The sequence below is a fragment of the Mixophyes fleayi genome, chromosome 1, assembly GCF_038048845.1.
Source record: "Mixophyes fleayi isolate aMixFle1 chromosome 1, aMixFle1.hap1, whole genome shotgun sequence".
NCBI classification, from domain to species: domain Eukaryota; kingdom Metazoa; phylum Chordata; class Amphibia; order Anura; family Limnodynastidae; genus Mixophyes; species Mixophyes fleayi.
This window is the reverse complement of record NC_134402.1, coordinates 29,448,793-29,475,761: the sequence shown is the minus strand read 5'-3', so window position 1 is coordinate 29,475,761 and position 26,969 is coordinate 29,448,793.

Genomic DNA, 26,969 nt, shown 5'->3' with positions numbered 1-26,969 from the left:
CCAACAAATTCAAAACTTGTCAATGTCACATGTTTCCATTGTATGTCACTGAAAATGGCTGTAAAGTTTTGCAAATTAATCAGCTGGCAACGCCAATCTTCTACGCCAGTTCTCTGTGAACCAGCTTCTTCCCTGCTGAACGAATTACATTGAAATCATATAATTACAGGCTGCTGCCATTCAGTCACCCTTGACAATAGATGACTCGAAAATTGTAATGTTTTTTTTTTTTCTTCTTTTCTCGGAGTCCGTGATTCCAGACGTGAAGAACAGAGAATGAGTTGAAGCCTTTTAAATGACCTAAAATCTACATCTTTCAAACAAATGAGCAAAAAAGAGTGCAATTTTAAGCAGAATCATTTGGTGTTAATCCTTCACAACTCAAATCATAAAGATTAAGGGGGGAAAAAATGCAGGTTTCACTTTCCTCATTAAGGCACATTGACTTTCAACTAATCGCATGCAATTAAAATTTCTCCATGAGATTTCCTTATTGAAATAAGAAAGATAGCGCTCTGCTGAATGCGGTGATAGATTTGACACAAGCGAGCTTCCTGGACAAACTGATTTATCATGTCTCATTCCGGCAGTACTCTCTCGCCTACTCATTTCTCATCGTATTACTGTGAAGTTGTAATTAAAGGAGATCCTCCCCCCAGCACAACGAGCCCCGTCCAGGACACGCTAAATTATAAATGTGCTGTCCTTTCTTCATGCTTAATTTAAAGTGGCCGAATCCGAAAGTGATCCTGGCCTAATATCTGCAGTTATCGTAATTACGTTCACATCCCACTGATCACTGTTGCGGAACAAAGATAAATTTAGGGACAGGTGCAAAACAAAAATTCACTCTGCGGTGAATATACCTTATAGCTTAAAAAGCCTTAAAACCAGGGGAACAAGTGCCCGAATAATGATAATGACATGTAATACAGTAGTCTAGTGTTAATATCTTTTTTTATTATAAATGTCAGCTCGGATTAATATTGGAGTTTTAGAACACTGATTGACAGCAACTACCATAGTTTTCTATTTATATTTATATTGCAGCATCTCTGAAAACTGATGCAGATGGAATACTTAGGAATTGTATAAGTGTTTCCACCTTAGAATAAGAGAATGAGAGTTCTGTAACCCATAGCAACCAATCATATTCTATCCGTCATTTTACTTGCACAGTACTTGGTCATATCTCTTGGCTTCATTAACTCATTAGACTCACTCAGGCTATCTGGTGTACAGACAACATTACAGGCTAATTAGTGATAATCTACATATTGTTTGCAGCGGAGAGAAGAAGGACAAACCATAGAGACTAAGGTACAATAAAGCTACAATAACTGCTTCAGCTTCCAACAATAATATAAGAAAAGTGTAAGAGATTATGCGCACGAAACAACTAACAAAAATCTCAACCATTAAAACTGGAACACACAAATGAATAATACCCAATTACCATGACAGGGTTCTATTAAACATAGATTTTTAACATACTATTGGATGAAGGTAATACTAGGACACACCTGTATAAGACAGCACTGGCCTCTGGTCAGTCTAAAAGCACTTCATATTAAAGAAAATGTCTATTTAAAATTACTTCTAAAAAGTAATAACAAAATGATTTGCAGACATGTCTCTGTCTGTACCTTATGGCTTAAATGTATATTTGTCTTTCCACCAGGGGGCAGCAGAAAAGTTAATAAAAATAATTTACTAAACATCTTATCAATTGAGGGACGTGATATTAATATATATATATATATATATATATATATATATATATATATATATATATATATATATATATATATATATATATAATTGCATGTTAGTTGAACATATCTATCTATCTATCTATCTATCTATCTATCTATCTATCTATCTATCTATCTATCTAGCTGTCTATTAAATTAAATTAAAATTCTCCATGACTATTTTTTAGAGTGCGATGTCCCTTTTTTGAGAAACACTTGTACATATTGGATAAAGAGTTAGATAGATAGATAGATAGATAGATATGACATATGTAGAGATAGATAGATAGATAGATAGATAGATAGATAGATAGATAGATAGATAGATAGATAGATAGATATGACATATGTAGACATAGATAGATAGATAGATAGATAGATAGATAGATAGATAGATAGATAGATAGATAGATAGATAGATAGATGTATTAAGCTCCGGGTTCTTCAACACCCGCGAGTTCGGCGTCTTCGGCGTTTAAATTTAGGGAAACTTCCCTTTACAAGGCAGCGCCGCTTTAAATTTAAACGCCGAAGACACTGAACTCGCGGGTGTTGAACAACCCGGAACTTAATACATTTACCCCATGATATGATATATGTAGACATAGATATGACATATGTAGAGATAGATATGAGATAGATAGATAGATAGATAGATAGATAGATAGATATGACATATGTAGAGATAGATAGATAGATAGATAGATAGATAGATAGATAGATAGATAGATAGATAGATAGATAGATAGATAGATAGATAGATATGACATATGTAAAGATAGATAGATAGATAGATAGATAGATAGATAGATAGATAGATAGATAGATAGATAGATAGATAGATAGATAGATATGACATATGTAGACATAGATAGATAGATAGAGAGATAGATAGATATGACACAGATAGATAGATAGATAGATAGATATGACACAGATAGATAGATAGATAGATAGATAGATAGATATTACACAGATAGATAGATAGATAGATAGATAGATAGATAGATAGATAGATATGACACAGATAGATAGATAGATAGATATGACACAGATAGATAGATATATATGACACAGAAAGATAGATAGATAGATAGATAGATAGATAGATAGATAGATAGATATGACACAGATAGATTGATAGAAAGATATGACACAGATAGATAGATAGATAGATAGATAGATAGATAGATATGACACAGATAGATAGATAGATAGATAGATAGATAGATAGATAGATAGATATGACATATGTAGACATAGATAGATAGATAGATAGATAGAGAGATAGATAGATATGACACAGATAGATAGATAGATAGATAGATAGATATGACACAGATAGATAGATAGATAGATAGATAGATAGATATTACACAGATAGATAGATAGATAGATAGATAGATAGATAGATAGATATGACACAGATAGATAGATAGATATATAGATAGATAGATAGATAGATAGATATGACACAGATAGATAGATAGATAGATAGATAGATAGATATGACACAGATAGATAGATAGATAGATAGATAGATAGATATGACACAGATAGATAGATAGATAGATAGATAGATATTACACAGATAGATAGATAGATAGATAGATAGATAGATAGATAGATAGATAGACATGACACAGATAGATAGATATGACACAGATAGATAGATAGATAGTTAGATAGATAGATAGATAGATAGATAGTCTTAAGACTCCAAAGGGGTTGAAACGCGTCAGTGTGTTTTATTGGGGGAGCAGGACTATTTTATGTTCTTGTAAGAACCTGACTTTATGTGATAACGATTCATCTACAGCTCTATCCCGGTGTGAGCCGATCCTATGTTGCAGAATTTTTGGATGATTTATATTTTTTATAGATTTGGTACGGATCCTACGTATTTAACCATCATTCATTTGATGTTTCCATTTGTTTAATTTTTTGTGAGTGCATAAATAAATTAATTTTATAAGGTTTATCCGACGGGATTACACTATGTGTTTTTTCTTTGTTTTATTTGCACCTATGTTATAACAGTACGGTTCCTCTGAGAGGTCAGCTGTCAGGAGATCTGCTGATCACCGTCACCTTGTTGAAGCTGGGAGAGGTATTTGCTATATCGGAGGAGTACGTGTCTGTGATATACACTGAAGGCATAGAGCGTTTGAAGTGGTGGAAGGAGATTGAAGTAGTGGATTCATTACTGCATTTGAAAACTATGCTGAGGATCTTTGCTATCCATTCTGATACCACTTTCAGAGACGTGAGGTCTTGTAAGTAAAATCACATGTGGCGAGGATCGGAGGAATTTTGTGATTATAAGACATAATCATGGTGGCTAAGTGGTTAGCACTTCTGCCTCACACCACTGGAGTCATGAGTTCAATTCCCAACCATGGCCTTATCTGTGTGGAGTTTGTATGTTCTCCCCGTGTTTGCATGGGTTTCCTCCAGGTGCTCCAGTTTCCTCCCACACTCCAAAAACATACAAGTAGGTTAATTGGCTGCTATCAAATTGACCCTAGTCTCTCTCTGTCTGTTTGTATGTTAGGGAATTTAAGCTCCAATGGGGCAGGGACTGATGTGAATGAGTTCTCTGTACAGCGCTGCGGAATTAGTGGCGCTATATAAATAAATGATGATGATGATGTATTGAGATTGGGGAATCATATCCAGTTTATGTTTAAGTATTTGTTTTGAATGCCTGCTATGTCCAGCAAGGATCGGAGATATTCTGAGATTTTAAGACATTGTTTGTTTTGAGACTGTGGAACTATATATTCAGCTTATGATTGGTCTATAGTGGAACCAGAAGCGCTTTAATATCACCCTCTTTTTATATCTATATATGACGTTTCAGCATTTTAGGTGTATTGCTTGTAGGGTGAGGTCGAGCTGCATTTGTTGAGCGCCTGTTGTGTCTGTTCATTTAATTTAATTGTTTTATTTTTTTAATTAATGGCAGGATGGTTTGGGGTATAATAATTTAACGTGGGACTGAATTTTGAAAGCAGGAGCAGTATTTATTAATTATGAATACCAATTATTTAATATTGGGGCAATTTGGGGGAGGTGATATTTTTAATTATGAAATGGAAACACAAAGTTATTTAATATTGTGGCTGTTTGGGGGGGAATAGGTGTATTTATTAAATGTGAATATAATTAATTTAATCTCAGGGCATAGTGTTGGGAATTAGGTTTGTCAATTAATTCTGAATGCTATTTATTTAATGCTGGAGCTAATTTGGAGGAAATAGGTCTATTTATTAGATGTGAGTGATCATTTTATGCTGGGGCTGGTAGGGTGAAAATAACTCTATTTATTAAATGTGGAGGCAATTAATTTAATGTTGGGCTGGTTTCAGGTAAGGAGACCTAATTATTAAATGTAGGTGCAATTGAATTAATATCTGGGTTAATTGATTAAACTGTACTTTTTGCAACTAGCTAAATTTAAAATGGCAATGCATTTAAAGGCAAACTTTGCCGAATATCGGCGAGTTGCAAAAAGCGCAGTTTAGTACATTTACCCCCTGGGATGGCTTGGGGGAGGCAGGCCTAAATTGGCTCATTCACTGCTAGACTTTCTATAATTTTATATCTCCTTTTTTACCAAACAGGGCTCCAACACTCCAGGATCCAGACAAGCAGCAGCTGCGCGTAAGAGACCAATCAACCGCAGGTAGTGAAAACCACAAGAACAGGTAGGGGAGTGCAGGACTGTTTACCAACTGTCCTCATTCTGGTGAGACAGTCCTGATTTTGTGTGATGATCCCGCTCAGTCAGGACTTTGTCCCGCCTGCCTCGATATTTGGGATGGATGTCCCGCTTCACACTGTACTGCTCAGTAAGAGCAAGCAACATGCACTACAGTTATATGCAAGCAGCTTACCCTTAATAAGTACTGTGTGAAGCAGGACATCCATCCCAACTATCTGTCACTCACCGGACCGTGAGTGCCTCTTCCCGGACATTTAGGAACCGTGGCCGTCCACCATCCTGAGGGTCTGCGCATGCGCAGCCCTTTTCTATACTTCAGTGTATACCCCTTTAACTCAATTGGCAGATCAGGCAACACTCCCTATATTAAGCACCTGTGGTCAACACCACGTTGCCTGATCTTGGAGTCTCATTCCTCATGAGTCTCTGAAGGTGTTCCTGTATTACTCGTGTATTCAGCGCTGCTGATTCCTGTGGTTTCCAAACCACTTCTACTACTGTGGTTCCATACCACTTCTACCATCAACTGTATCATCATGACTGTTTGCTGATTCCTATCCGCTGCCTCCGTGCACTACAGTCTTCTAAACCACTTCTACGTTATTTTACATCTATGTGACTGTTTGCTCATTGCTATCCGCTGCCTCCGTGCACTCCAGCTTTTACTTCACTCACCTGCTTCTCATCAAGTCTGTTTGCTGATTCCTATCCGCTGCCTCCGTGCACTACAGTCTCCTGCTGGCAACTCGCCTGTGTTCAACATCGTGACTGCCAGCTGATTACTATCCGCTGCCTCCGTGCACTACAGTCTCCTGCTTGCAACTCGCTTGTGTTCATCATCGTGACTGCCAGCTGAATACTATCCGCTGCCTCCGTGCACTACAGTCTCCTGCTTGCAACTCGCTTGTGTTCATCATCGTGACTGCCAGCTGAATACTATCCGCTGCCTCCGTGCACTACAGTCTCCTGCTTTCAACTCGCCTGTGTTCAACATCGTGACTGCCAGCTGATTACTATCCGCTGCCTCCGTGCACTACAGTCTCATCTCATCTTTGCTGTGACTTCCTCGAGCCTGCCGCTTTCATTACCATCTGCTATCCCATCTGACTGCTACTGCTGAACCACGGTATGCATACTTCTCATTGACTGTGCTGTGTATTGCATATCTTGCTGGACTGTGTTTGGTTCTCTCTGGAGTCTGCTATCCTCTGAGTCTCATCGGCCATCATTTCATGTTCCGTGATCACCTAGCTACCAGAGTACTCGATTACCACCTACATTGCTCTGGTAAGCCTACCATCTGGTGATCCCTGGGTAAAGACTCCTAGTGCCCGTGACAGTAAGATCAGGCCATGACAGACCCAGATGTGGAACCTACCGCCAAAGAGATGCTGCAACATCTGGTTAGCCGTGTGGAGCAACAGGATGCCCGCCAACAGCTGTTACTTCAGTGTTATCAGTCATTAACCTCCCAAGGAACATCTGGACAGACTGTGACAGCTACTACTGAAGCTCCTGTGCTTTCCTCCGTTTCCCCATTGCCATCCCAGGTGTCTACAGCTTCCACGCTTCACCTGCCTACTCCGTCAAAGTACGATGGAGACCCCAAAACTTGTAGGGGTTTCCTTAACCAATGTTCAGTCCATTTTGAGCTCCAACCTCAAAATTTTTCTACCCATCGTTCCAGAGTGGCCTATCTTATCTCTTTGTTTTCAGGACAAGCCCTGGCTTGGGCCTCCCCTCTGTGGGAGAGGAACGATCCAATATTACAAGATAGTGCCAAATTCATTTCTACATTCCGAAGTGTGTTCGATGAACCAGGTCGTGTGACCTCCGCTGCTTCCAGCATCCTCCGTCTGCGACAAGGATCTCATACTGTAGGCCAGTACGTCATTCAATTTAGGATCTTAGCCTCTGAACTTCAGTGGAACACTGAAGCCCTAGTTGCCGCCTTCTGGCAGGGGCTTTCCGATAAAATTAAAGATGCACTGACTACCCAAGAGCTTCCTTCGTCACTTGAAGATTTGATCTCTCTATGCCATCGTGTTGATATGAGATTTCGTGAAAGAGAGGCTGAGAAAACGACTTCTGCTAAAGCACCTCTTCGCTCTAACCCTCAATTTCGTCCAGTGTCACCCGCTGTGATTCCCATGGAGATAGGACGTTCCAAGTTATCTTCTGAGGAGAGGAAACGAAGAGTCAAGAATAGACTCTGTATCTATTGTGCTGATTCCACTCATGTCCTCAGCTCCTGCCCTAAGAGATCGGGAAATGCCAGGCCCTAACTAGTTCTGGAGAGGTGAAGTTAGGGTCCCTGGAGTCCTCTCCATCGTCTATGAAATCTAAAGTCTGCGCTTTTGATGTGACCATTTCCTTTGCTACCAAAACCTTTGAGTCACAGGCATTGATTGATTCCGGAGCAGCAGGAAATTTTATTTCCAAATCGTTAGTAAATCAATGGTCTCTACCAGTGATTACCTTAAAAACTCCCATTACTGTGACGGCTATCGATGGATCACGTCTCATCAACGGTCTCATCACCCAGAGTACGTCTCCAGTAACCCTTCAGATTGGTGCTCTGCATCATGAAGAGATATCGTTTTTAATTCTTCCTGTTACGACAAGTCCGATTGTCCTAGGCCTTCCATGGCTTCAGTGTCACTCTCCCCAGATTGACTGGCGCACCCCTCAAGTCACGTCTTGGGGGTCTGAATGTCACCATCATTGCCTTTCCCAAGTCATTCCTCTCAAGGTACAGCAAGCTTCCATCTCAGCTATTTCACCAGGACTCCCTCCTCAATATGCTTCATTTACCGATGTTTTTGATAAAGCTCAGTCTGAACGTCTTCCTCCTCATCGTTCTTGGGATTGTCCGATTGACCTTCTTCCTGGCAAGACTCCTCCCAGGGGCCGGGTCTATCCACTCTCGTTACCTGAAACTCAAGCTACATCTGAATATATACGGGAGAACCTCCAGCGTGGGTTCATTCGACCTTCCACCTCGCCCGCTGGAGCTGGGTTCTTCTTTGTCAAAAAGAAGGATGGATCATTACGCCCTTGTATAGATTTTCGTGGACTCAATGCCATTACTATCAAGAATCGGTATCCCATTCCGTTGATCACTGAGCTATTTGACCGCATCAAGGGAGCCCGTATTTTTACTAAGTTGGATCTTCGTGGTGCCTACAATTTAATCAGAATTCGTTCCGGTGACGAATGGAAGACAGCGTTTAACACCAGAGACGGGCATTACGAATATCTGGTAATGCCTTTCGGGCTATGTAATGCCTCCGCTGTTTTTCAGGGCTTCATCAATGAGATTTCGGGACTTATTATATGTATGTGTCATCGTCTACCTGGACGACATATTGATTTTTTCACAGGACCTGCCCTCTCACCACCAACATGTGGCAGAAGTCCTCTCCAGGCTACGGAAAAATTCATTGTTCTGTAAATTAGAAAAATGTTCATTCGAATTACCCCAGATTCCATTCTTGGGGTATATAGTTTCCGGAGTTGGCCTGAAGATGGATCCTGACAAAGTAAATGCTGTACTACATTGGCCCCAGCCAACTACTCTTCGTGCGATCCAGCGTTTTTTAGGTTTTGCCAATTACTATAGACGCTTCATTCAAGACTTTTCTTCCATTGCATCTCCTATTGTGGCCCTGACTCGAAAAGGGGCTAATCCTAAGCAATGGTCAACTGAGGCTATTCAAGCCTTTCAAACATTAAAAGAGTCCTTCTCTTCGGCTCCAATCCTTCGACAGCCTGATGTGACACTCCCCTTCTTCCTAGAAGTAGATGCCTCTAATGTGGGCTTAGGAGCTATTCTCTCCCAACGCTCGGAACAGCAAAAATTCCACCCTTGTGCCTTCTATTCTCGGGGTCTCCTACCCGCAGAGAAAAATTATACCATCGGGGACAAGGAATTACTGGCTATCAAAGTCGCACTAGAGGAATGGAGATACTTGTTGGAGGGAGCTCGCCATCCGGTGACGATCTTCACAGATCATAAGAACTTGTCATATCTCCAGTCTGCCCAATGCTTGAACCCTCGTCAAGCAAGATGGTCTCTTTTCTTTTCCCGTTTTGAATTAATAATTACCTTCAAACCAGCTGCCAAGAACAAAAAAGCTGATGCCTTATCTAGAGCCTTTGTTACGTCCTCTGATATAGAAGAGGTTTCCAACCATACCATTCTAGACCCCAAATGTATCTCACTGGCTGCTTCATCCACCAGAACGCTACCATTTGGGAAGACCCTTGTGCCTCCTATACTAAGGAGGAAAATCCTTTCGTGGTTCCATGCCTCTCGCTTTTCTGGACACGCCGGTGAACACAAGACTTTTGAGATCCTCTCTCGAAGTTACTGGTGGCCTTCAATGAGGAGAGACGTCAAAGAGTTCATTGCTTCCTGTGAATTATGTTCGCAATTCAAATCCTCTCGCAGAACCCCAGCAGGGTTGCTGCGACCACTACCCATTCCGTCCAAACCATGGACCCATATTAGTATGGATTTCGTTACTGACTTACCACCTAGTAAGAACCATAACACTATTTGGGTGGTAGTGGACAGATTTTCGAAGATGGCTCATTTCATCCCTCTGTCTGGTTTGCCTTCCTCGTCTATCCTGGCTGAACATTTCATTAAAGAGATCTTCCGTATCCATGGATGTCCATCTGAGATTGTGTCTGATAGAGGAGTACAATTCGTGTCCAGATTCTGGCGAGCCCTTTGTAAAACCTTGGGCATACGATTAGCACTCTCATCTTCTTACCATCCGCAATCCAATGGACAAACCGAACGTGTCAATCAAGATCTTGAGACTTTTATAAGGATATTTTCATCAGCCAATCAAGACAACTGGGTAGAGTTACTCCCTTGGGCTGAGTTCGCCCATAACAACATGTACCATGAGTCATCATCCAAAACTCCATTTTTTGTGGTCTACGGTCACCATCCGTCTTTTCCGGAATTTCCTGCCCTCCCGCCCACCCAAGTTCCTGCGGTGGAAACTGTTTGTCAGACTTTTAAAAATATCTGGTCTCAGGTCAGAACCTGTTTAAAGAAGACATCTGTCAAATATAAATCTTTCGCTGATAAGAAGAGGCGGGCTATTCCACCACTAAAAATTGGAGATCGTGTCTGGTTATCCACAAAAAATATTCGTTTGAAGGTTCCATCCATGAAATTCGCCCCTCGTTTTATTGGTCCATATAGGATCATTCAAGTTATCAATCCAGTATGTGTGAAACTCCTTCTTCCTAAGAGTCTTCGGATTTCTAATGCCTTCCATGTATCCTTGCTCAAACCTCTTATTATCAACCGTTTCTCAACTCCTCCCTCAGCTCCGCAGCCAGTTCAAGTTCATCAGGAGGAGGATTTTGAGATTACCGAGGTACTAGATGCAAAAATTTCGCGAGGAGTCCTCCACTTCCTCGTTCATTGGAAGGGCTTTGGTCCTGAGGAGCGCTCTTGGATCAAAGCTGAAGACCTTAATGCTCCTGCTCTTTTGAAGAAGTTTTACTCCAAAAATCCGGACAAGCCCGGTTCCAGGCGTTCTGTGCCCACCTTTAAAAGGGGGGGTACTGTCACTCACCGGACCGTGAGTGCCTCTTCCCGGACATTTAGGAACCGTGGCCGTCCACCATCCTGAGGGTCTGCGCATGCGCAGCCCTTTTCTATACTTCAGTGTATACCCCTTTAACTCAATTGGCAGATCAGGCAACACTCCCTATATTAAGCACCTGTGGTCAACACCACGTTGCCTGATCTTGGAGTCTCATTCCTCATGAGTCTCTGAAGGTGTTCCTGTATTACTCGTGTATTCAGCGCTGCTGATTCCTGTGGTTTCCAAACCACTTCTACTACTGTGGTTCCATACCACTTCTACCATCAACTGTATCATCATGACTGTTTGCTGATTCCTATCCGCTGCCTCCGTGCACTACAGTCTTCTAAACCACTTCTACGTTATTTTACATCTATGTGACTGTTTGCTCATTGCTATCCGCTGCCTCCGTGCACTCCAGCTTTTACTTCACTCACCTGCTTCTCATCAAGTCTGTTTGCTGATTCCTATCCGCTGCCTCCGTGCACTACAGTCTCCTGCTGGCAACTCGCCTGTGTTCAACATCGTGACTGCCAGCTGATTACTATCCGCTGCCTCCGTGCACTACAGTCTCCTGCTTGCAACTCGCTTGTGTTCATCATCGTGACTGCCAGCTGAATACTATCCGCTGCCTCCGTGCACTACAGTCTCCTGCTTGCAACTCGCTTGTGTTCATCATCGTGACTGCCAGCTGAATACTATCCGTTGCCTCCGTGCACTACAGTCTCCTGCTTTCAACTCGCCTGTGTTCAACATCGTGACTGCCAGCTGATTACTATCCGCTGCCTCCGTGCACTACAGTCTCATCTCATCTTTGCTGTGACTTCCTCGAGCCTGCCGCTTTCATTACCATCTGCTATCCCATCTGACTGCTACTGCTGAACCACGGTATGCATACTTCTCATTGACTGTGCTGTGTATTGCATATCTTGCTGGACTGTGTTTGGTTCTCTCTGGAGTCTGCTATCCTCTGAGTCTCATCGGCCATCATTTCATGTTCCGTGATCACCTAGCTACCAGAGTACTCGATTACCACCTACATTGCTCTGGTAAGCCTACCATCTGGTGATCCCTGGGTAAAGACTCCTAGTGCCCGTGACACTATCCTTGCAGTCAGAACTGACTTAAAATAAAATCGGGACTGTCCCACCAGAATCAGGACAGTGGGCTACCACGGCTTATGTATTTGAAGGGGCTAGGAAGAGATGAAGAATAGCCCAACACTGTCTCAAATGATAGCTACACCCCTTTCATACACTGGCAGTGTGAAATGGAAAACCCACTCTAGAAATCCTGTGTTTGCCCGTGTTATCTATCTATCTATCTATCTATCTATCTATCTATCTATCTATCTATCTATCTATCCATCCTATCATCTACTGTATAAATCTTGTCAAACTTAATTTTGGAAAAAGATATATATTGTTCTTCTTACCATGGCAGAATGTCATTGTCCTGCACACAGTTACTATGGCAGAATGTCATTGTCCTGCACACTGTTACCAAGGCAGAATGTCAATGTCCTGCACACAGTTACCATGGCAGAATGTCAATGTCCTGCACACAGTTACCATGGCAGAATGTCATTGTCCTGCACACAGTTACCATGGCAGAATGTCATTGTCCTGCACACAGTTACCATGGCAGAATGTCATTGTCCTGCACACAGTTACCATGGCAGAATGACATTGTCCTGCACACAGTTACCAAGGCATAATGTTATTTTCCTGCACACAGTTACCATGGCAGAATGTAATTGTCCTGCACACAGTTACCATGGCAGAATGTTATTGTCCTGTACACAATTACCATGGCAAAATGTCATTGTCCTGCACACAGTTACCATGGCAGCATGTTATTGTCCTGCACACAGTTAGCAGGGCAGAATGTTATTGTCCTGCACACAGTTACCATGGCAGAATGCAATTGTCCTGCACACAGTTGCCAGGGCAGAATGTCCTTGTCCTGCCCACAGTTATCATGGCAGAATGTCCTTGTCCTACACTCAGTTACCATGGCAGAATGTCATTGTCCTGCACACAGTTACCATGGCAGAATGTCATTCTCCTGTACACAGTTACCATGGCAGAATGTCATTGTCCTGCACACAGTTACCATGGCAGAATGTCATTGTCCTGCACACAGTTACCAAGGTAAAATGTTATTGTCCTGCACACAGTTACCAAGGTAAAATGTTATTGTCCTGCACACAGTTACCAAGGCAGAATGTCATTGTCCTGCACACAGTTACCATGGCAGAATGTCATTGTCCTGCACACAGTTACCAGGGCAGAATGTCATTGTCCTGCACACAGTTACCAAGGCAGAATGTCATTGTCCTGCACACAGTTACCAGGGCAGAATGTCATTGTCCTGCACACAGTTACCATGGCAGAATGTCATTGTCCTGCACACAGTTACCAGGGCAGAATGTCATTGTCCTGCACACAGTTACCAGGGCAGATTGTCATTGTCCTGCACACAGTTACCATGGCAGAATGTCATTGTCCTGCACACAGTTACCATGGCAGAATGTCACTGTCCTGCACACAGTTACCATGGCAGAATGTCACTGTCCTGCACACAGTTACCATCTATCTGGAAGTATTGGCAGTAATTTCGCTTCTATTTCCTCTTTATAGTTGATCCATCGGAGGATTCATTTTTCAGCAAAATAAATTTGCTACACATGATTAAACATGTAATGGGTGGTCAGAGATTTACTAAAGGTCACATAATCATTAACCTACTACATAGTCTTCTGCCAAAACAACCATCTGTCATAAAAAACAAAAAAAGTGATTTAACAGAATCAAACAAACATTAGGTCCTAAACAGAAGTTGTTGTCCTCAAGATGAATTCAGGTTTAATCAAATCATGTGAGGACATAAAACAAGCCTGCTGGTACTTCAGGGATATAATTATAATATATATGATCCAGTCACATTGATTGGTTTACAATAATTTCTTAAGATGATGAATCCGCAGCACTTAGTCACAAAAGGCTTAATCTACTACGAGCATCAACACTGTAGGATTAACTATCACAGTGTTAGACATGGGTGAAGTTAGATTATGTTTTACAAGTAAGTTTTACTACTAAAGCAGCTGTGATTGGTTACTGCTGACAAGCCTTCCTACCTGTCATTTGCAACGAGGCTCCATAAGGGTTTGGGGGTTTCTCCTTCATCCTTGTGGATTAAAAGCCTGAAAAAAAGATGAGGATCTCCGTGGATTTAAATGAATAATAAATTGTTGAACAAGGATTTGGGGAGACTTTGTTAAAATAATAGATTTTTCACAGTGTTTGTGGGAGTTTTAAAACTTATTTTTTTAGGTGGCTATGCAGGTTCAGGTGAGCTCTGGATGCCAGGGCATGCTGGTACTTTTAGTTCTACATACGCCAGTGTGCTGGGTAGCCACAGGTAAGCTGGCACTTGTAGTTCTTCAAATGGCACTTAATCACTTGTGGGGGAGGGCTGTTTTATTTTATTTTTTTAAAAAAAGTTTATTTTTCTAACGTAACAAATGTCCATGTTGGTGATCATTATCATCAGCATGGATCTTGTGCCAGGGGTCGAACACTCGCAATAGATACCCCTATATCTGTGGCTGCTTTCACCTCTAATTGTGCTGAAATTACACGAACACGCTCTTACTGTACTCATCCTGCGCTTCTCTGCCGTTTCCCTCTCCCCTACTGCTTCTCTAAGAGCAAGAAGTCATAATTGAAAGATATGGCCAGGCTGCATATGAACACCTGCGTGACGATTTTTGTTCATTTGCGTGGTACAGAAATGTATATTTTATGCAAAAATATCAAGTATGTTCAACTGTACACGAGCTTCTATATGTGTAAATTCAAAGTTGATATCCTCCCCGTTACGCCAGTAAGAAGATCATCCGCTACCATCATTCGGACCTCTAAGAAGTTTGGCTCTTCCCAATACAAATGAAAAAAATATTTAGTATAGTATTTAATTGCTATTTATGTTATGGACAATCAAGTATCCCAGCAACAGAGCAAATGTAGTTGCCCCCAGTCCAAACTCATCTGCTGAGCAACAACATACTGTAAGTGAGATCACCATTATGAATTCATCAAGTACTGATGATGAAGGTTCTTCCTTATTCATTACAATATCTTTGTCCTTTAATTATGGTGGGACCAGCATGTCTTGTTTTATTTGCCAATCTCTTGTGACTGAATCTTTTGATTGAAAGAGTTTCATTGCTCACATAATTTTGCTGAATTAAAAATGATCCATATGGTTATCCCAAGCACTGAAGCCCTTTAATTTTGCAGTATGCTCAGGATTCCGACACCTGATGGAGTGTGCGGAGCCTAGGTGGAAGATTCCCTGTAGGCACTAATATTCCAATACAGCCATTCTGCGTGTTTACAAGGAAATAGTTAATCTTGTTGGCTGGGGACTGTCTACATCCACTTGCCATAAAAATCACCTGATCACTGACATGTGGAGAAGCAGATATGGTGCTGGCAGCTATAGCCAGTAACTGCCCACAGATTAACCACTCCAAGCTGCAAAAAGCAAGCAGGAGAGGGGACAGAGGTGGCAAAGGGAAGAGCAACAACAATATCTGGCGGCAGCACCAAGCCATCGTCATCCTCCTCATCATTATCTTCTGTAACAACATGTAATCAGGCAACAGTATGAATGCAAAATCCCATATGGCTTTTCCTGTCTTGATTATATTACAAAATGTTATTAATTATCGGCTAAGTCTCAGGGCACTGCAAGTTAGTTATGCAGCAGCAGACAACGGGACAGATATCATGGCTGCACTGCATCAGGGTCAACTCACCTACATTTATAGCTCTGCTTGTATCATCAACATTATTATGACCTGATTCTTATTGAAGCATGAAGATGTGCAAACAATTGTTATTGCTGGTATGCAAAATATGCTCTCACTTTAATCAATCCTACACAGCCTGGAATAGATAACATAGACTTCAGGTTAGGAGGGAGTTGCCAATACACAAGTTTAAAATAGGGGTCTCCGCCATACGTAATAGCATGTATAATACTTGGGCTGCCAGTGTCCAATCAGAAATAGGTTTTATTGCAACAGGTGATAACAGAACAGCTTGTTGCACCAATATAGTTAACAGTCGAAGCACATAATTTGACTTTTATGAAAATGAACCAGCATTGGATTTCAGACCCAAGGAGGACTTGGATTCGGAGGCAATCCAAACCATACTCTTTGAACAATTGGCATTGACACACAGGCTTCATTTTTCTCCAATCTATATCAATCAAGTTTTGGACTACACCAGTGGGACCTACTTGGTCTTCATCATCAATCAAACTGCGATTTCAGCAGCTGCAAGTACTGCCAAATAAGCACAGCATAGCAATAGAGGCTCAAATTTCTACAATTGGTCTTGATTTGGTGTACAAGAATTACTATTACTACTTGTTATTCACTTGTCCCCACTGGCCAGTGGCTAACACACATATTGATCACTCAGAGCATCACTCTGTCCTTCTACTGCAACATATCCTAATTATCACTGTTTTCCAATTATTAATTGTATGATCTTGGAATTCATTGATCACTGTTTCAGCACCTTTTTCTAACATATCCTTTTGTGTGTTCTTTTAACAAAAATTTGAATTGAACATGCCAAAACTGAAAAAGAGCATGATAAAAATGCAGACCCGAAACACAGCTGTTAAGAGAAGTGGTGGACTAATCCATAAGCAATGAAAAGGGTTGCAGCTGATATATTAGTATTTTGAGCAGTCGTATCAGAACTTTATCTAGTCATTATGAGGTTAATAAGAATAAAAATAATCATGCTAAAAAATGAGCCAGATAAGTTTTGAGAAACAAGATTACATACACTTTAATGGGGTTAAACATTTGAATTGCAATACTCTTCCAACCTTAGCAGAATTACCTGAAAATCACAAGACAATAATGTCCTCATGTAGTGTCCCTGTTGACACAAGCTAAGAAGCATCAACAACAGCAGCATTTGGTAAAAAGAGAACAGTAACCAAAAAGCAGACTGCTAAACTGGTTTTAAGCCCCTATCTTAAAGGGCATGTAAACTTTAAAACAAATGGTTTCCATAGTATCAGTATTAGACTTAGACTCAGTATTAGACTCATAGTATTAGACTCATATATTTGCCAATACAATATGTCGAGTTTAGAGGATACAGCACTGTTTAGTTTGGTTGCTCTTGGTAACAGATACTGCTAAGGAACATTGCTACTGTCTGACCAGCCCCATTCATAGATATGTTGGGGGGTTTACTATTGCATAGAAACACCCCAATCATGCTTGAATCACTTGATCAGTCACTTTTCCCAGCAAGACTGTTATATGTTGTAAGGGTCTCCACTGAGGGGTCTCTGTCAGCGGACATGCTCCACACTTGTCATGTCAATATAAGGAGATCAAAGTGAGGATTGGGGCCTACCAAACTGCCACCAAATCTCCTGCTAGCCCTAGAGAACACACATCTCCCTGTTCAGTGCAGACCTTGACTTGAAATCCCTGTACTCCAGAGGTTAGTGAGGCCCCTGTTACAGCTAGACAGAGGACACATTGCTGAGTGAACGCAACACAAGAGCTCTTAATACTTATATCTAGAGTTGTAGAGTTTGTACACCTTGCTTACAGGACTGTGTTGTTGTAATGGAGGGTTGGGCACACAGATGATATTTCTTGATGCTTGTGTTATAGACTAAGTTTTAAATTTGTATATATTGCTGATCTAGGCAACTAGAAAGTCCAACATGCTATAGCTTGCAGAATATATGGGACTTATCGTTTTCTAGAACTGGAAAGCCACAGTTATACTGTCTCTGTTGAATGGTTTCTTTATATGCCAGACACGCAGTATATAAATTCCGATAGCAGAAAATGCTGGCAGTGTGATTCTAGTTACATTGCCGGTTTTAAGAGGGCAATGCCAGGACCCGGCACCTGTATAATGCTAAAAAGGGTTATGTCCCCTGCGATGTTGTCAGTCGCTTTTATGGTAAGTCTGTATTTGATAGATGCTGGGATTCTTCTCATCAGCATATTACTGTTGGTGTAAGTAATGTCGCACTTCTTGTCTTCGGAAAGCTGACTATCACCAAAATATGCAACTTTATCCTTTGCATGGAGGGAAGATACTGGCTGCTTTGCATTTAACCCACAAATAATCGGCAGCTTTAAGTTTACACTGAAAGTTAGAGTTGAGCTCCAAACTCTAAACCGATAGTGCAATGCAGTTTTGCTGTATTTACACCTAAATGAGGAGAGCCGTTAAATAATTTAAGGATAGAATGTTAGGGACAGTATGGGGAAATGTGATGAAAAATTCTAAGTCACCAGCATTACAGGTAATAGATATCACACATTTATATTTAATTGAAGGTCCTGTTGGATGTTGTGTTGAATTGAATCCATCTCATAGAGTACTAATACATATTACATTTGTTTTGAAGATAGTGATTCCCCTTTATGAACTTTTGTTTTTTATGAACAAAAACAAGTATAGAAGTCCTTTTTGGGGTTTGTTCACTTATTGGCATTGAAATGTAATGTGCACACATGTGTACAGAGGTACAGCATGTGTTACTAACTCACACTGACTGCATAGAACAAATCTTCACCAATATGTGAATTACAAATAGTGGGCCTGATTCATTAAGGATCTTAACTTGAGAAACTTCTTATTTCAGTCTCCTGGACAAAACCATGTTACAATGCAAGGGGTGCAAATTAGTATTCTGTTTTGCACATAAGTTAAATACTGACTATTTTTTCATGTAGGACACAAATATCAACTTTAAATTTCAGTGTACAAATAAGCTATCAAGTATTTGTGTGCTACATGAAAAAAACAGTTAGTATTTAACTTATGTGCAAAACAGAATGCTAATTTGCACCCCTTGCATTGTAACATGGTTTTGTCCAGGAGACTGAAAAAAGAAGTTTCTCAAGTTAAGATCCTTAATGAATTAGGCCCAGTGTCCTTAACATGGGTTTTCATTATATCCACTAAACATGACATGGACTAGAGAATGAGCTGACACAAACAAATTGATTAGTTTTATCTCCAACACCTCCAACTTTACTTACAAAGGATTAGTCCACCTCTTTTTATGGAATTTGGGTAGAATTAGATGCAAAGGCTCTATTTTGAAAATATAACCCTGTCCTATGTCTAAGCATTGGCCATCCTATATCTAACCACTGTTTTATTATCTAGGTGACGTTCAGTTTCCTACATGCCAATGTACACCGATGACTGAATACACCATCACCCCGAAAATGTAGAAATTGATACATAAGGAATTCATAACATGCCCTCTGCTAGAACTTTGTTTCAAATAGAGATGAGCGGGTTTTTGAAGTTCCAAAAAAGAGGAACTGCCATTTCTATTACTACGTTCATTGTTTCTTCCGGCCGCCCAAGGAATGCAAAACGAGGCTATGACTCGGATCTCATAAATGCCCCGCTCGCGGCCGCCATCTTCATTCTCCCTGTGGTTACTGAAGAGGGAGGTTGATGTGCTCTGTCCTGCTGATTACTTTAGTCAAGTGGTGCTTTGTCCTGTTGAGTCCAGTAGTACTTTTTCCAGGGCTCTGTCCTGCTGATTCCAGTGGTGCTTTGGCCAGTGTCTGTGCTGCTGAGTCCAGTGGTGCTTTTGTCCTGTATTTGTTTCTGATAAGTCCATAGCAATTTGTTAATTAGCCAAAAATCATTTACATTTTTTTAAAAAATACCAATTTTTTTTTAAAAAAAAATATAAAAAAATAATTGAAAAAGTATAAAAAATATTATAGAGCAATATATTCTTGCAGTCCCAAAAAAGAGGAACTGCCATTTCTATTACAACGTTCATTGTTTCTGTAGTTCCAAAAAAGAGGAACTGCCATTTCTATTACTACGTTCATTGTTTCTGTAGTTCCAAAAAAGAGGAACTGCCATTTCTATTACTACGTTCATTGTTTCTGTAGTTCCAAAAAAGAGGAACTGTAATTTCTATTACTACGTTCATTGTTTCTGTAGTTCCAAAAAAGAGGAACTGCCATTTCTATTACTACGTTCATTGTTTGTGCAGTCCCAAAAAAGAGGAACTGCCATTTCTATTACTACATTCATTGTTTGTGCAGTCCCAAAAAAGAGAAACTACCATTTCTATTACTACGTTCATTGTTTGTACAGTCCCAAGTTACCTGAGTTGTCCCCCCTCCAGTGTTTACTCTGAAAGAGTTTTTAGTGCAGCGGGTAACCTGGTCAGTGAGCGGCGAAGGAGGTTGCTTCCGCAGAACGTTGAAAAAATGATGTTCATAAAAATGAATTATCAATTCCTCAATCAAGTACAGCACTGGCCTCCAGATACTACAGAGGGACCTGTGGTTGTGGAGTCCAGTGGGGACGAATTGATAATGTGTGAGGATGAGGAAGTACACACCGTAGGGGGAGAGAAATCAGAGGATGAGGATGAGGATGACATCTTGCCTCAGTAGAGCCAGTTTAGTTTGTACAGGGAGAGATGAATAGCTTTTTTGGTGTGGGGGCCCAAACAAACCAATCATTTCAGCCACAGTTGTTTGGTAGGCCCTTTTGCTGAAATGATTGGTTTGTTAAAGTGTGCATGTCCTATTTCAACAACATAAGGGTGGGTGGGAGGGCCCAAGGACAATTCCATCTTGCACCTCTTTTTTTGGCATTATGTGACCGTCCAACAGTCGTTTGCCATGAGCACAAAGTAAGACAGTAGTCATCCTATGGCAAAGCGGATAACTGCGGCCTTAACAGCTATGTTGGTGTTAGACATGCATCCGGTGTCCTCCATCTGTGCAGTGGAATTCAGACCAGTTGGAGGAGGTATTGTGGCCCCAGTACCAAATTGGGTACCGGGGTCACTCCACTACGCAGTCCAGATAGCTGCGTATCAGATATTAAACTACATTCAGTGTTGGGGCCAAATCCAAAAATAATTAAAATGCACTGTCATGATCGAAAACAAGAGGTATTGACGCACTAGAACTCCACACTCTATATGCTGAAGAGGATGGAGGAGCAGCCATATGTGCAGTGGAATTGAGACCAGTTGGAGGAGGTATTGTGGCCCCGGTATCAAATTGGGTACCGGGGCCACTCCACTACGCAGTCCAGAAAGCTACCTCGGTGCAATGTTTTGGACTAAAAACAATATTGTGAGGTGTGAGGTGTTCAGAATAGACTGGACATTAGTGGAAATGATTGTTATTGAATGTTTTTGAGGTTAATAATAGCGTAGGCGTGTAAAAACAAAACAAAACTGGATTTTAGTGCTTTTTATGCTTTTTTAAAAATAAATCAGAACCCAAAACCCTAAATCAGAACCAAAATCTTTCGTCAGGTGTTTTGGCAAAACAAATCAGAACCCAAAACCTCAAGCTAATCAGAACCCAAAACCCAAAACCCAAAACACTAAAAGTGCCCGGTGCACACCCCTAGTTTCAAATAGAGATGTTTCACACATTTTTTTATATTTTATGTTTTTGTACTGTGAAATTGTCTACGAGCCCATTTGATGTTTGTCAGGAGGGATGAAAAATTCTGTTGGGTTTCTTTTGACCGTATTTCTAATCATTGTCCAATTATGTAATAGTGCACTCTTGGAACTGGCCATTGGCCATTTATATGCGGTGGTAGTCAGCATATCGATGCTGACTACCCCAACAAGACTTACCCAGGTGTGTTGACACCGAAGGACTCCTTCCCAACCAGGCTCCAGGAGGACTGATGTGCCCACCGAATGCAAGGCATCGCGATGAATGAAGAAGCCGACGAGAGTCGATGACGTCACTCTGGACCATGACGCTGTGATCGGAGAAATGTAAGTATGCGGGCATGGACAATGTACAACCCTTTCTAAATTACATTGTCCATGCCCGCATACTTACATTTCCCCCATAACAGCATCAATCACAGCGCCACGGTGGCCAGTCACGTCATCAACTCTCACCCGCTTCTTCATTCATCGCGATGCTTTGAAGTCGGTGGGCACATCAGTCGCCCTGGAGCGTGGCCGGGACGGAGCCCTTTGGTGTCAACACGTGGGGATAAGTTTTGTCGGAATAATCATCATCATTATTCCGTACCCCACCCATTTATATGTATGTATGAATGTGTTTATATTTGAACGTGCATATTTGTATGTATGTGGATATATATGTTTGTGTATATAAATATGTATTGCAAAATCTGACAGAGTTCTGGCTGCACAGCCTGTGTATGCGCACCTTAATTATAATGTTTGGCCACAGCTCTGTTATTGGCTATTGGTCTAGCCCTGTTCTATGTCTAATACTCTGATTGGCTAAGTGTTGTTGTAGCAAAGGGAATATTCTAATGATCTGATTGGCTACAGGTTTGTCTGGCATTGTAAATGTTGTAATGCTATGATTGGCTTCAGGTTGGTCTATCCCTGTGAAGGTTCTAATGTTTTGGTTGACTACAGGTTTGTCTTAGCTCCACCAACTCCAAATTTGCTTACACAAGTAAAGCAAATACTATGGGTACCTTCAAAGTCTAGTCCACACCTTTGGACAATCCTATATCTAAAAACTGCTGCTTCGTCTAGATATGCCAAAGAGGCCTGGCATACACTGGCGAATACATGCATCACACTGAAAATGTAGACTCAGAAACATAGTGTATTCATTATATCCATTTTACAAGAGCATTGCATTTAACAGAGAGTTGGATATAGGATAAGAGTTTTATTTGCAAATTAGAACCATTTGGGTTTATTAAGCACATCTGACCCATAAATCAACTTAAAAAGGGTAAATTCCACAAACCAACTTCAACTAGCAGCAAAAAATAAAAAAAATATGCATTTTTTACAAGAACTTTATTTGGTTTGACGGTTTAAAATAAATACAGATAATCAAGGTTGGGATAGAAGGGGTGAAGGGGAAATGACACTGGGTAAAAAGGGAAAACAATAGGAAGGGGGTAGATAAGGAGGGGATGCATTTCAGTTACATGTCATTGGCAGCCTGTTATGTTCAATAACAAAGATACAATATTTTACAATTCAGAATACAGACGGGCCTGGGAAGCAGCGAGGACTATGGGAGGCGGACATTAATAATTTCCTATATAATGGCATGTAAGTCTTGCCACGTTGATGTTATTTTGGGACAGGTCTGCTTTGTTTATTAACCCAATGTTGTGAAACTTCCTCCAACGCGATGAAGTGCTTTTAAAATGTCTTTTCACTTAACCTACTCAACTCACCTCATTTTCTCAAATTACACAAAGAACAAAAAGAAAAATAACAAAGCTCGTAAAAAGACTGACAATAGATACTCTGCAATACTAACTGAATTCCATATCTATTGCACCTATATAAATAAGACGGTAGAAAACATTGGAATGTAGACATTGATATAGCTTTACGGATATATTGAGCACAGTGCGGCTAATATCGCTTATCTCTGAAAATTACATATAGACTCAGACAAAGGACAGATACAATTGATGACTCAACAGCAAGTTGCATTAATGATTTCTTACGTGTAAGTTTCATATTGCGGACTGCAGGAGCAGTAATGAACACAGAGCGCTTTTCTTTGATAAACAATCTTGCCAAATTTACCCTTGGTGTTGTGACCTTATTGCCGCTGTTTAATGCTGTAGCTATAAGTTATCCAACCAGCCAACGTGGCCATATGTTGTAAGGTGCAATATCTTTATTCTGTTAACTTGTCATAGTAAGATTTTTCTAGGAAAAAGGAGCTAATATTAATGGGAGCTCTAAAAAAGGTGGCGTTCTTGACCGAATTATTCTTGTAGCCAATATTGATTAGATACAAGGGGCTGTGCTGGGCCCCAGCCCATGGCACTCATGCCAAAGTCTCAATCACAGGTAGTTTCTAAAATTGATTTTATTCTATAATTTTTTTGGGGGACTCAGACCAATTTGTTTGACAGAATCAGCAGATGATTCAATAATTATCAAACAACTCCTATTTAGTTAGCATAACTTTTTTTGCCTGTGTATTGCTTACAACATAAATTGATCCTTGTCGTAAGGCCACGCCGATGTCTTTTATAACCTAGCTATGTCCTGTTAGAGGACATTGATGTTGTTTATTACAGCTCTTCCTCTTTATATCATGAACTTATGATGCTAAAATGATGCAATTTACGGTACTACACATTGCCACTTGACCTTGAGAGATCTCGGGGGTGGGGGTCAGGAGGAGTTTCTCAAAGCTGGCAAGTATGTAGGGGGCTAATTGTTTACTTTAATGCAAGTGATAATTGGGCCAATATCAGAATCATTGCCAAATAGGCGCAGAGATGTTCAAATTGTGGCAATCGATGCAACTTAGATGTGTTCAGCTGAGAGTGGATGAAACATTTGATTTTTATTTACTGGAAATATAAAGTGATTATAAGCTCAGGTGTGCATATGACACTTTATTACATTATCATATTGTGTAAATAATGGGTAATGTAGCTCTTAGCATTAACTACTAAACTTGTCAAACCACGCTATCATGGGGTGTAACTATACGTATTTTGAACTCCTGATGTAAACCTGACACAAATGTTAGTGATGTACAGCTAAGATGCGTCTGACTGAACATATGCACGTAAATGTGTGTTTCCTAGTCTTTTCCTGCTATGTTTCACCACGTAGAAGGCTCTCTCCCAGTCTACGGCCCCTTATATCTCTAACCTCCTCTCCATTTACACTCCTGCCCGCTCCCTACGCTCAGCCAATGATCGCCGCCTCTCCTCCACTCTGATCACCTCTTCCACTCCAGAATCCAAGACTTCTCCCGTGCTCCTTCAAACAAGCACTCAAAACTCACCTGTTCCTCAAAGCCTACCAACCTTCTACCTAACCCCGCATCTTCTCCTAACGTTCTCCCCTCTCTCCTCCCGGTCGTTCTTCCCATACTTCAACTTCCTCCCATTGTGTCTGTTTCGTTTCACCCACCCTTAGGATGTAAGCTCGTATGAGCAGGGCCTTCTTCCCTCTTGTCTCCACACCTGTTCTTCTACTCAGCCTCTACTGCATTAACCTGCCTGGAGTTTCTGAAGCATTGGTATTTTTGTTTATTGTTCTGTACTGTCTCACCCTGTCTCACCCTGTATAGTCTACTGTTTGCTCTGTGTACGGCGCTGCAGAAATCTTGTGGCACCTAATAAATAAATGATAATAATAATAATAATAATAATAATAATGTTCGGGAAACAAATGCATGCAACTGTACATCTACATATTTCTTCATGTTTTTACATGCATATGACTTGTAATATCTCTTAATAATTGGCACTCCCAATGCTCGTGAGGTTGTCAATGTATACAAATTGATCTTTTAATACTAGAACGCTTACCTCCCCAAAGTTATTTGTTACAACGTCATTGTAAAGAGTTGAGTGTCCGGTTGAGGAGAAACGCTGGTACTGTTTGAAACAAACATAGAATACAGGAGAGAACATTCATCGTGATAACATTTACTCTGCCAATCCATGAGATACATGATATGTCCCAGGCTTCTATGTTACAAGAAAGTTAGCTTGAAATAGTTGATTACATTCTATTGTAAAATATATTTCTAAATAGTAGATAGCCCAAGGGCTCCTAAGGTTTTCAAAAGTGAGTTCTAGAAGCTTGTTTATATGGTTGGACAAATGCAGTGCTATCGTTTCTAACTTGGAACTGTTTATTTTATATCCTGAGAACGCATCTTATGCATCAAAATGCAGTATAAAAACGCGTGACTTAGAAATAGTGAGAAGAACACAGTCAACAAAAAGTGCTATTTTATTATGGATTTTCCCAACTACTACCCCCGATATGAAAATGTAATGGTAATGTAAGTGAATTAAATTTGATAGTTTTACAATGAAGACAGTAGGAGAAGTGACGGTATGACATACCACCGTATACACCCCACTTCTACCACTGTATATACTGTATATATAATGTAAGTGACTGGAATGTGATAGTGTTACAATGAAGGCAGTAGGAGAAGTGACGGTATGATATACCACCGTATACACCCCACTTCTACCACTGTATATACTGTATATATAATGTAAGTGACTGGAATGTGATAGTGTTACAATGAAGGCAGTAGGAGAAGTGACGGTATGACATACCACCGTATACACCCCACTTCTACCACTGTATATACTGTATATATAATGTAAGTGACTGGAATGTGATAGTGTTACAATGAAGGCAGTAGGATAAGTGGCGGTATGACATACCACCGTATACACCTCCACTTCTACCACTGTATATACTGTATATATAATGTAAGTGACTGGAATGTGATAGTGTTACAATGAAGGCAGTAGGAGAAGTGACGGTATGACATACCACCGTATACACCCCACTTCTACCACTGTATATACTGTATATATAATGTAAGTGACTGGAATGTGATAGTGTTACAATGAAGGCAGTAGGAGAAGTGACGGTATGACATACCACCGTATACACCTCACTTCTACCACTGTATATACTGTATATATAATGTAAGTGACTGGAATGTGATAGTGTTACAATGAAGGCAGTAGTAGAAGTGACGGTATGACATACCACTTTATACACCCCACTTCTACCACTGTATATACTGTATATATAATGTAAGTGACTGGAATGTGATAGTGTTACAATGAAGGCAGTAGGGGAAATGACGGTATGACATAGCACTGTATACACCCCACTTCTACCACTGTATATACTGTGTATATATAATGTAAGTGACTGGAATGTGATAGTGTTACAATGAAGGCAGAAGGAGAAGTGGCGGTATGACATACCACTGTATACACCCCCACTTCTACCACTGTATATACTGTATAT